Here is a 13,011-nt window from a genome sequence, read left to right as displayed (position 1 = left end):
CGAAGACGCCCAGTTAGGCAGCGCTGGCAGCCTGGGTAGGGGGCCACCATCCAGGGGGCAGACAGCATGGCTGCAGTTCTGTTTGGATGGATTTGGGGACAGTGGGGTAACGAGGGACTCCGCTCCTCCTTCTATAATCACCATGCAGCGGCAGCCGTTTATATGCAGACCTGCCATCCAAATGGGCCCCAGGCCCCAAGATTTGGACAGAAATATTGGGACACACCTCTCAATCACTGAATTCAGGTGCTTCATTCAGACCCATTGTCAGAGGTGTATAAAATCAAGAATGTAGCCATGCAGTCAGGATTAGAAACATTTGTGAAAGAATGGGTCGTTCTGAAGAGTGCAGTGAATTCAAGCATGGTACTGTCATAGGATGCAATAAGTCAGTTTGTGAAATTTCTTCCCTGCTAGATATTCCATGGTGAATTGTAAGTGGTATTATTGCAAAGTGGAAACGTTTAGGAACAACAGAAACTCAGCCACAAAGTGGCAAACCATGTAAAGTAACAGAGTGGGCTTGCTGAGGTGGATAGTGCATAAAAGTCCCCAACACTCTGTTGACTCAGTAACTGCAGAGTTCCAAACTTCCTCTGGAATTAACCCCAGTACAAAAATTGTGCACCAGTAGTTTCATGGAATGGGCTTCCCTGGCCGAGCAGCTGTATGCAAGCCTCACATCACCAAGTGCAATGCCAAGCGTCAGATGGAGTGGTGTAAAGCACGCCACCACTGGACTCTGGAGCAGTGGAAATGCGTTCTGTGGAGTGACAAATCATGGACATGATGGACATGTCTGGATGTGGCAGATGCCAGGAGAACGTTACCTACCTGACTGCATTGTGCCAGCTGTAACGTTTGGTGGAGGAGGGATAATGGTATGGGGTTGTTTTTCAGTGGTTGGCCTAGGCCCCTTAGATCCAGAGAAGGGAACTCTTAATTCTTCAGCACTCCATGACATTTTGGACAATTCCAAATGCTTCCATGCTTCCAAATTTGTGGGAACAGTTTGGGGAAGGTCCTTTTCTGTTCCAGCAGGACTGTGCCCCAGTGCACATCAAGGTCCATAAAGATATGGTTGGGTGAGTCTGGTGTGGAAGAACTTGACTGGCCTGCACAGAGCCCTGACCTCAACCCCATCAAACACCTTTTGGATGAACTAGAAGGGAGATTGTGAGCCAGGCCTTCACATCCAACATCAATGCCTGACCTCACAAATGCTCTTCTGGATAAATGGGCAAAAATTTCCACAGACACACTCCAAAATCTTGTAGAAAGCCACCCCAGAAGAGTGGAAGCTGTTATAGCTGCAAAGGGAGTACCAGCTCCATATTGATGCCTATGGATTTAGAATGGGACGTCATTAAAGTTCATGTGTGTGTAAAGGCGGGTCTCCCAATACTTTTGTCCATATAGTGCATGACATCAAAAAAGAACACTGTGAATACATGCCCACATGAGAAAGCCATGTGCACATATGACGGTACAGTGCCACTAGGAGGGGGGAGAGCGGGTGCCAACACGGGGCTGGCGGGCATGAGCGAGAGCACACGCAGGAGATTGTAAGGGTGTGTGACATGTGAAATCACTTACGTGGAGTTAACATGTGTGCGTGACAGCTTGCGTGTGAACACGCCAGTCTGTGTGTCATTAATGGTGTGGCATGTGTAGGTCATACAACTTGAACGAACTCGTGTTACGTGGGTGCATTCCGGTAACCGCGAGTGGCAACTCTCGTGTTAGCATGCCTATTTCAGCATGAATGCTTGTGTTAGCTCAAGCCTGTACAGCATCTAACAGGCAGGTTTACTGAGGCTGCTTAATGTGTATACAGGCCCAAGTCACTCAGAAAACAGGGCTGTTTTCATTCTTTCTGAGCTGAAAGCCCTGATATAGCAGACCTGCCACTGCTAGAACAACTGCATCACGTCACCTCATTCAGACAAGATGGCAGTGTGTCACCCGTATCCATTACATTTTATTTATTTACCAGATGCTTTTATCCAAGGCAACATACAATTGAGGAAGCGGGGTCAGACAGTCCCCAGAGCAACTGGGGGTTAAGGTCCTTACTCAGTGGCCTGATGGTGACATCACTCTGACGACTTTGGGGTCTGAGCCAGTGACCTTATGATCACAGGCACGATGTCTCAACCCACCGAGCCGCGAACTACCCCCACCAGGAAGGGGGATGAGCAGTTGGGAGGCAGTTCCCATTGTGCAGTTCTAACTCACCATGGCTTCAAACTCCTGACTTTCTGCAAGGGCGTTTCACAGACATTCTGACCATCTGACCAATCCTAGCACCCGTCCGCTCCAAGGGACCAGCCAATCCGAGAGATCAGATAGACAAGGATCCTGCTAATTGGTAGCTGATGATCAAAGAGGAAAGCCCTATTAAATGAGTAACCTGGAGGCCATACCTTCCCCGTATGCATGGTGACAGCTGTGTACCCGACAGGGAAACACCATACCACGTATGATGGAGCACCATATGATCCCACTTCCGAAATACAGAAAAAATGTCTGAATGCAAGCGGAAAGTATGCTGCTTAGATTAGTGACGGTGACAGTGGTGGAAAGAATGTTCTTATGGCTAATTTAAAAAAAAAAGAAAACAGCTAAAGAAACCCTGCATCCCCCATCTGCCTGTGGACTACAATATCTTCCCAGCGTGACAAAGTACCCGCAATGCCCACGTGACAGACCAAGTACCCGCAATGTTCACATGACAGACAGAGTACCCGCAATGTCCACGTGAAAGACCAAGTACCCGCAATGTCCACATAACAGACAGAGTACCAGCAATGTCCACGTGACAGACCAAGTACCCGCAATGTCCACATAACAGACAGAGTACCAGCAATGTCCACGTGAAAGACAGAGTACCCGCAATGTCCACATAACAGACAGAGTACCCGCAATGTCCATGTGACAGACCAAGTACCCGCAATGTCCACATAACAGACAGAGTACCCGCAATGTCCACATAACAGACAGAGTACCCGCAATGTCCACGTGACAGACCAAGTACCCGCAATGTCCACATAATAGACAGAGTACCAGCAATGTCCACGTGAAAGACAGAGTACCCGCAATGACCGCGTGACAGACAGAATACCCGCAATGCCCACGTGACAGACAGAGTACCCGCAATGTCTACATGATAGACAGAGTACCCGCAATGCTCCAGGTATGACGATCACCGCTTTCAACATTTGTACAAATAGCAGCAACATTTACACTGACATTTACGTCGGCACTAGACATGATTTAAAAGTTCCTCACGTTCCCAGTAAAACCACAGTGATGAGTCACCCTTCACACATTTCTTTCAAAGAGCTCAATGAAATATATCTATAAAAATAACCAGGCGAAAGCCTCCCGTTCATTTTATTCCTGTAGCACAGCGCATACTGAAATAATACTGATGATTACAATTAAATTCCCCTAAAATTCCCCACGATGCATGTCTGTTTACGTTTTCTTGGCAGAAATCAGACTACGTCGTAAAACCAAACAAATGGGGGCTTAATGCATAGGGCATGTTCCCAATGTACGGGGGCCCGTCAAGTGTGACGGGAGCCGCGAAACAATCCAGAGGACATGTCGATGGTGGTAAAGACAAAACCGCTCCATATGGAAGACATTGCAGCTAAATTCGGTGTGCTGGTTCCAAGTACACGCCACAGACATTGGAAGTGCCTAAAGTTGTGTTGCTCAGCCTGCACCTGGGTCGTTTGCACCCTGGAGAAGAGGCCAAGACACATGTGCCAAAGGACAGCTTGGCTGGCCTGAACCACGCAGCACTAAAACAGACACAGATGGGCCACGGCCCTGGGAAGGCGGAGACACGGACGGCCTGACCGCGGCTTTAAGGCCTGCAGTACCGAAGATGCTGAAGACTTAGAGTCAAGTCCCAGCACTCAAATGAACTTCATTCACAAACAAAAGAAGAAAAAACCTCCTTCTCCATTTCAGTTTCCACTGATGTCAACCATTCTGGAGCTGCTGCTGTGGCTAGTCCTCCGTGGAAAGCTTTGTGGCATATGGACCGACAGCAACCATAAAGCCTGCTCTCCGGGAAACAAGAAGAAATGATTGCCGCTTTTCCAAGTTCCACGAAACCGATTCATAAGAGCAGGGTTTTCCAATAAAGCTTCATTACTATGGCCATCTTCCCCGACCTGAGAAACATTAAGAAGAAATTATTCAATGGCCCTCACTAGGTTTTCAAATAAAAAGGCCGAATTAAGTTCAGCCAGAGGCATGTCTACCCACACTGAGTACCTTTTTAAAATATGATGCCGACACCCCCTCAGCCTGCTTCCCTCAGAACGAGCTAACAGAGCATGCTCAGTGACACCGTCTGGTGAACATCTGGAGGTTCAAAATTTTTACCATTATCGTCTTCAAGAAAAGGACACATAAAGCAAATGCAACGTGAAAATGCATTTGTCCCCTGTCACATCTTTTGCATCAGTATAACTATTCTTCAACCAAAACTGGGTATTAGATTAAATAGGCAAACTTGGTTTCAAGTAGCAAATATATCATCTAAGGCAACTTCAGTAAATTTTCTGCAATAAAGCGACATTCTCTAACAATGTAAGTCATTCTAGGTTCTAATACAGTGCAGAAACTCCATGACACTACTAACATCAGACTTGGGCTGTTCTCTTAAAGAATGGGGGGTTTGGTTTTCACCAGACATAACAGGGCCTTCCACAGCCAACGAAGTCCACGTTTTGACTCATCTCTTCCAGAATTCTTGAGGATCACACAGGTGGTTTCCGACAAACTTGACGCATGCATTTGTGTTGGTCTTTGGAAACACTGGCTTATGCCTTACCTAGTATTTCTGGTGGTGGTCACAGACAAGCACTTCGGCTGGGCGAGGGGGAGTCTACATATCCCACTCACTATTACATACATCTGGCCCAAATCAGTCCTGACTGCTTACTGAAGTACTGAAACAGCTGACCCTAAGTATCTCTTTATTTTGTTTGAGTCAGCCAGGAACAAAATAACTTTTCACACCTGAAAATCCCAAGTTTAATTACCTTGAAACTACACAATAAAAGATGCATCCTCTTCACCTCAGAACAGCTCGCTTCAAACGACTGGACAAAGACTTTCCAAGTGCAAGAAGGTTTATTCCCAGACTCACAGTCCAAGGGTAGAATCAGGGGCAAAAAGCAGGAAAAAACAAAACAAACCAAAACTGCGATCCAATTGGGGAATCCACAATATGGGCAGAAGTCGATACAAGGAATACAGAGCAAGAAAGCAAATCCACACCAGACGAAGAACAAGGAACCAAGGGAAGCAAGCAGACTGATACACAGAGAAGCACTTAGCTTAGACGAGCTTCAGGCGTGCCTAGGAGTTCATGGGGGGCGAGCCGTGTCTCACTAGATGCTGTGTTAGATGTGGACGTGAAACCAGTGTAGCTCTATAACACACCAGATCATCTGACGACAAGGTGAGAAAAGTGCACAAGAAAACCATATAGAAGACACACACATTTGATTCAATACTGCATACAGTAAACTGGAGAACAGTTTGAAGTGAAGCTTTACCGAGTTCAGATACGACAGTGTGAAGCAGCAGGCTGCGGCTGGGAGGAGCCTTGCTAAGGCCTCCTGGTGACTCCCAGCGGAAGCAGCCCAAATGCAGGTCTGCTCAGCTGTATAAAGGGAGAAGCTCTGCTGGGTGCCTGGGAGAGGAGGTGGCTTCTCTCCTCAGCACCATTCACAGGATCCTGCAATGACTGATGAAGCTCCACTCACTGTATTCCAGTGAAGCACCATCTGTTATTTTCCATACTGATTATCATGCGTTACTCATGATGACAGCAGGAAAGGTGAGCGATATTGGCAAAGAAGCAGGGAGCAAGAGAGAAAAATAAAATGTGAAGAGCAAATGAAGTGTAAGACAGATGAAGGACACAGCATATTAATGCATCTCATGCCAGTTCAGTTTGGCTCATGGATTCTTAAATTAGCTGCTGAAAGCAACTCGGGGAGAAACAATGAGAGGCTAATTTCTGGCACTCCAACGAGGGCACTGCATGATCAGTCCTTCCTCTGAGCAGAACACCTTTAGACGACGAACCTCTACAACTCTACACAGCTGGCCAACATCCAGGAACTCTCCCTACAGCTGCAAAATATTTGGTAAAGAACTTCTGTATTATTGAGCTATATATAATATTTAATGTAAACAGACACACATATATAAACATATATAAACATCCCTTTGTCCATGATTTCCTGGGTTCCCTGTCTTAAGCATAACACACTGAAGATGGAGAGGGACTCCATTTCCACCCAGACTAAAGACCCAGCACTGTCTAACTGTAGAATGTGTCAGAGATGTCTCGGCGCTGTGCTGTGCCAGGGGAAGACTTCAAATCCCGGACCACAACACAGCATACATGGGCACACCACCAGCTTCCAATGCACACACTGCCCAGACCAAGCAAACGACAGGAAATGTGGAAAAATAATAGCAAAGGAAAAGCCGGTCACACACCATACTGAGGACAGTGTTGCCAAAGGAGAGCTTTACAAAGGAGAGTTACTGCACTCTTCATCCACTGGTGAACCTCCAGCAGTTTCACTCCTCGTCTGGCACACTCCAGAGCTCACTGCTGCCGTGGTAACAAGCTCATGCCATCTGTGTCACTTCACTTCTAAAAAGCAACACAAACATGGCTGATTTTACAAGTGTGGCGGAATGCCATTCTGACTTTTTAAAAAGTCAAGTTAAAAATATCACTCCGTCTACTGCAAGGAATTAACTATGTGCCTTGACTCATAATCCAAGATGTAAAAGTGCTTTGGGTGATGAACTGGTATTTTGACTGCTTGGCTTAAACAAATGGATACAAATAATTGATTTTACAGGAAAAAAAACCTTTGAAACAGTTAAAACAAGAAAAAGTTCAACCTAAAAACGTAAATGTATATTTTAAAAGCGGACATATAAGCAGACCTTAAGGACGACACAGTGACTGTTTGATAATAATAATAAAGACTACTTTAAGTGGTTGTCGGTTCAAGTCCCAGCAGGATAAAAGTCACTCTGGGTCAATTAAAAAAAAAGCATCCACTAATCGATTCACAGCGGGGTGTGGGACCTGGACCGGGCAGCATAGGGGGTAAGGGACCTGGACCGGGCAGCATAGGGGGTGAGGGACCTGGACCGGGCAGCATAGGGGGTGAGGGCTGCAGTCTGGACCGGGCAGCATAGGGGGTAAGGGCTGCAGTCTGGACCGGGCAGCATAGGGGGTGAGGGCTGCAGTTTGGACCGGACAGCATAGGGGGTGAGGGCTGCAGTCTGGACCGGGCAGCATAGGGGGTGAGGGGCCTGGACCGGGCAGCATAGGGGGTGAGGGGCCTGGACCGGGCAGCATAGGGGGTGAGGGACCTGGACCGGGCAGCATAGGGGGTGAGGGCTGCAGTCTGGACCGGGCAGCATAGGGGGTAAGGGTTGCAGTCTGGACCGGGCAGCATAGGGGGTGAGGGCTGCAGTCTGGACCGGGCAGCATAGGGGGTGAGGGCTGCAGTCTGGACCGGGCAGCATAGGGGGTGAGGGGCCTGGACCGGGCAGCATAGGGGGTGAGGGCTGCAGTCTGGACTGGGCAGCATAGGGGGTGAGGGCTGCAGTCTGGACCGGGCAGCATAGGGGTTGAGGGCTGCAGCCTGTACCGGACAGTATAGGGGGTGAGGGCTGCAGCCTGTACCAGGCAGCATAGGGGGTGAGGGCTGCAGCCTGTACCAGGCAGTATAGGGGGTGAGGGCTGCAGCCTGTACCAGGCAGCATAGGGGGTGAGGGCTGCAGCCTGTACCAGGCAGTATAGGGGGTGAGGGCTGCAGCCTGTACCAGGCAGTATAGGGGGTGAGGGCTGCCGCCTGTACCAGGCAGTATAGGGGGTGAGGGCTGCCGCCTGTACCAGGCAGTATAGGGGGTGAGGGCTGCCGCCTGTACCAGGCAGTATAGGGGGTGAGGGCTGCCGCCTGTACCAGGCAGTATAGGGGGTGAGGGCTGAAGAACTTTGTGACTTCTGCTGCTAACAATATTCTGCTTTGGTTGAACTCTGTGATTAGTTGAAATACTACTACTACTACTACTACTACTACTAATAATAATAATAATAATAATAATAATAATAATAATAATAATAATACAGGAGGAACAGAGACTAACATTACGAATGCTTATGAGCTTTGGACAGATGGACACAGTATAGCGAGCATTTCATTGCATTGTCTCTGCCTGCAGGACACACAGTTTTCTTCTGGCACATTATGCCAATCATACCCTCACATGGGCAGCCTGAGCTATCCAATCCCACCCTCTCAAATCCAATCAGCCACACGCACACGCTACCCATAGGTGTCACACCCTCTCTTATCCAATCAGTCACGGGCACACGCTACCCATAGGTGTCACACCCTCTCTTATCCAATCAGCCACAGGCACACGCTACCCATAGGTGTCACACCCTCTCTTATCCAATCAGCCACAGGCACACGCTACCCATAGGTGTCACACCCTCTCTTATCCAATCAGCCACAGGCACACGCTACCCATAGGTGTCATACCCTCTCATATCCAATCAGTCATGGGCACACGCTACCCATAGGTGTCACACCCTTTCATATCCAATCAGCCACAGGCACACTGAGGAACATGGCTGCCTGCCAGATAATTAACACATCAGGCACCTTGCACCATACACGGTGATGAAATCAGGCCCCTGTGAAGAGTTTTCACCATTATTCCTCCCCTAGACTAATCTCTTGTCAGCTCAACTGCATTTGGAATTTTATATTTATCAAACATCTTGGGGCTCCTAACGACGCATGACCGTTGTACTATAATCATATTTGTAACCATAACAAATATGTGGAAGAAAATAAAGTTTCCCAAGGCAGCTGAAAGCTTCCTTGAAAAACCAGCTTCCTTTCATCATATTTTGTTAACAAACAATTGCATTTCTCCCATGGAGTACAGATATTCCTTTCCCAACCAGAATGAACTGTCTAAACAGGTCCAAGGTCTGCAGAGATTCAAACTGGTGTAAATTTACATTTTGTTTATTTTTCAGGCCCTTTTATCCAAAGCGACACACAGCTGAGAGCAGGTCAGACAGTCCCTGGAGTCATTGGGGCTTAAGGGCTTCACTCAGGGGCCCAACAGTGGCATCACTCAGCCAACCCTGCGGTTTGAGGCGTACAATCACAGGCACGAGGTCCAAACCCACTGAGCCGCACGGTGCCAAGACATCACAGCAGTGGCTCTGGTGTTCACAGCCGTAAAATACAGCGGCCTAACGCCACTGAAAGCCTTTCGCTTGAAAGGGGACCTTGAGACACTTCAGTTTGAAAAGATGGCTTTTAAAGGAATTGAGAGTTTTTATTATAAATAGCCGAGGTTCTTTAAGTCCATTGGAGCATTATTTCCAGGTCCAGAATTGAGGTTCTGGTGCCAGTTGATAGTCTTCTGGATTAAGAGTATGATGCATGTAAGAGATTCAGGGCAAGTCCATCCAAATAAAGTAACAGAGAATAACACATTATTTAGCTTTCCTCACTGAGGACAGTCTTTATTGCCTGTAAAGACGAACAAAAAACAAAAAGTAATTTTTCACCAAGCCGATGAGTCACCGAGGCAGTCCTCCATGAACAGCTGGTCCATGACACACTTGGTAGTCATTCTGAGCAGTGCAGTGGGAATTCGCATCAAATAAAAGCACATCAGTTTAAACATCCACACACCTTTCCATGGCTTATGCCGTAGAGGCACAGACAGAGAGAGAGGCACAAATCCCATGCCGGGCAGTGTACAGCAGAAAATGGGGGGAGACCATTCAGACTTTATCATAAGATCTGCAAATGTGTCTATATTGTGTGGGGGTGTGGAATGCAGATGCATGGACCCCTCCCTGCACAATGACCACCTTCATGGTGACTCATTCAGTCTCATTCAGCCATTTCCAGGACTCACAAAGGCAAGATGTCACATACTCACTACTGAAATAATAAGTCTTGTTTTTCACCTGCTCCCAGTGTCAATCTAACAGAGATTTTGAAAATATCTGGCTGTGAAATGCAGGGAGAAGCACTGAGCCCTCCACACAGCAGGAGCGGGATGCTGAGGTGAGTCAGGGCAGGGCGCCCAGGATTCACGTAACACTTAGGACTAAGGAAAAGTTACATATTTATGTTACATCCTGCCTGCCACGTCTGCCTGACCCTCCTGTCTCCTCCGTCACGTGGCCCTGATGTGCCGCCCCTGACGCTTGTTGCCCCATGTTACTCTATGGATTTTAGTGCCTGTTTGTCTCACCCTCGCCAGTCTGGTCATTGATGTTGCGCCGCCTGTCAGCTTGTGTCCTTCCAATGTCTATACTTGTCATTTTGATCCCTTCTGGTCCTGTTTATTTCGTCTCTATCGTTTCATTTTATTACAATAAAACCCCTTTGGTTTGTCAAAAACGCCTGCCCTCGAATCCTTCATCTCGAAAGTCATGACAATTTGATGTGTTAAGCAATATGAACAGGTCAAATTAAGCACTTGGGAGACCGACAGATGGATACTCATTACCATAATGTTCTGAATAGTGCCTGAATAGTGGATGATATTTGATGGCACCTAAAATATACCATAATTAAACATTCCACAGTGGATTCACTACTTTCTGCATCTAGACATAATGGAGACATCAGTCCATAACCGAAATGAACTGACTATCCATCCATGTACCATAAGCAGTTCTCTGAAAAGTGCAGCATGCTCTGAGATGGAGAACGTATCTGTGTGCATGAAAACCCTTAAAGACATTGAAATGATTCTACTCTAATCCCTCAAGACAAAGCAGTATGCAAAAAACTTTACTTGTTGTCTGATTCTTCATTCAGAGTTGAATTTATTCCCAATTTAATGCATATTCTGGTGAAATGATTTAGAAAATAAACAGGGAGGGCATTACATCTTTAATTCACAGTTCTGCTCTGTAATAAATTTCAGCACAGAAACTAGGGAAGAACGCGATGGGTGATAGATCCGAGGCAAGCGGGTGGAAGATGCAATCACATATATATCCAGAAAAAGAAGCTACAGAATCAACATATTGTATCTGGAAAGCATTGATCATTGTTGTGCTTAGCACATGCTTTTTAATCCAAACCAACTTCCATGGCTTTCAACTATATTTTTACAGCTGCATGGATCCCTGAAACAGCTTTGGGTTAAATACCTCAGTCAACAGTACAGTACAAGGCTCTTTTTTGGGAATATGAATTGCCGCCAATATCACAAGTTTGGATCTCTCACAACTCTACCACACAGCATCCTGAAAAGTACATGAATCTTCACAATGCCTGGTTTAAGGTTTACCTGTCATTTCCAGGTCACTTACTAGCAGACTAATACACCTGTAATCCAGTACTGAAATGTACATCATTTGTGTTATTAATATCTAACATTTTAAACAATGTACTAAGACTCAATACACACTATACTCCTTTTAATGGCTGAATTATTTGATTTACCCCATCCAAAAATGTGTTCCGGCCGCTGGACCTTATCCTGTTTCGGGATGCGCCTGAAAGCAGAGGCGCTCGCTCGCAGCTGCTGAGGCTCTGCTCCTCTCATCCTTCATCTTCCCTCCCTTCCAACTTCCTTTCTAGCCTCCCTCCCTCCTTCCGCACCAGACTAGTTTTCCACATTTCATCAATGAAACTCTTATAAAACTAATTAAAACTAATTAAAATGTGTGTTATGCACACCTGCTTATTTCTTCATCGATCACAAACCTGTGATCTTTTCTCCAAGAATAAGACATACCGTAATTACAGTTCTGATTTAGGTAAACATAGTTATTGGTGGAATTCGATTATTTTGGAACGATGTGATATTATGTAATGATAAACAAAATATTAGCATAACCCCGGAGAAAGGACTACACGCAAATTCGTGACGCGTCCTACACTCAGAAGTATACGTCGATTTGCTGAAAATGCGTCTATCAAATAATTTACCTATTTTCAGTAACTTCCTATATAAATCTGTGCCACAAAATGCAATACCTATACCATCTATTCACTGTTTACATGCAGAATCTATAATCTGGTTGAATATAACAAAATAACAAATCGCGCCTAATATTAAGTAACCTGTATCACAGCCATAGATAATAAAAAAAGAAAACTGAACATAAACTAAACCGCGACAAGAAGCAAATGCAAATATTTGCGCCATAGTTCCGCTGCTACAAATACACTGAACACAAGGGGAAGTAAACAGAGACGCCGATCGGCGGCACCGCTACCTGCCCACCAGCTACACAGCCCGCAACCCACCGCTGGCTCTTCAAAGAGGCCTGTTACTTTAAAAAAAAAAAGAAATGCCAGGTTGAAAAACGACATTAGTAAATTCTGCCGTGTGAGGGGGACTTACCAATGAAAAGATCACAAGTGAACCAGACGTCTGGGAAACTTCTGGAAATGTTGAGAGGCTGAGATGCTGCGCTGAGACGGACCTCCTCCCTCCCAGCGGCCGCACCGCGCAGCCCCAGCCGCAGGGACCCCTTCCCCACTCACCAAGCGCTTTTAACCTCTCCGTTTCCGCGGTGCAGATAAGTGTCCCTGCTGATGTGCGGCTATTTGGCGTGTTATTTAATACAGAGGAATGAACGACAGATGTAACTGCGGGATGTCTTTCATTTTTACCCAAAGTATCCTGTCATCACAGCCATTCCGGTTTCCCTTAACTAACGTAGCATGGAGCACTTTCATTCCTGGGATACTACGGGCTTTCTGCTTATCACAAAACAGAGCTGGAAGGGGGCACTGAAAGCTACAACGCAGACACAGTGGGCTAAAATGTACGACAGAGCAGGAAACGCACATTAACCCAACATTGCAACGGCGGACTGAACTTACAAGACTGACAGTTCAACGTACAATGCAAGTTCAACTTTAGTTATAAGACGAA

General features: G+C 46.5%; 1 protein-coding gene across 4 annotated transcripts in view; it reads right to left on the bottom strand.

Annotated features, from left to right (window-relative positions):
• The window catches only part of znf469 (zinc finger protein 469), a 134,604-nt gene extending 122,026 nt beyond the window's left edge, over positions 1 to 12,578 (bottom strand). For 2 of the 4 annotated variants that reach the window (XM_072698345.1, XM_072698343.1), the window contains exon 1: positions 12,475 to 12,578. The gene's annotated coding sequence lies outside the window, so the exon portion shown is untranslated. Of the gene's footprint in view, positions 1 to 11,567; positions 11,671 to 12,474 lie in introns of those variants that run through there. The other 2 variants (XM_023817393.2, XM_072698344.1) reach the window with 2 other exon arrangements.
• Positions 12,579 to 13,011: the final 433 nt, after the last annotated feature.

This window comes from Paramormyrops kingsleyae, chromosome 13, assembly GCF_048594095.1.
Source record: "Paramormyrops kingsleyae isolate MSU_618 chromosome 13, PKINGS_0.4, whole genome shotgun sequence".
NCBI lineage: Eukaryota > Metazoa > Chordata > Actinopteri > Osteoglossiformes > Mormyridae > Paramormyrops > Paramormyrops kingsleyae.
This window is presented reverse-complemented; position numbering and strand designations above follow the sequence as displayed.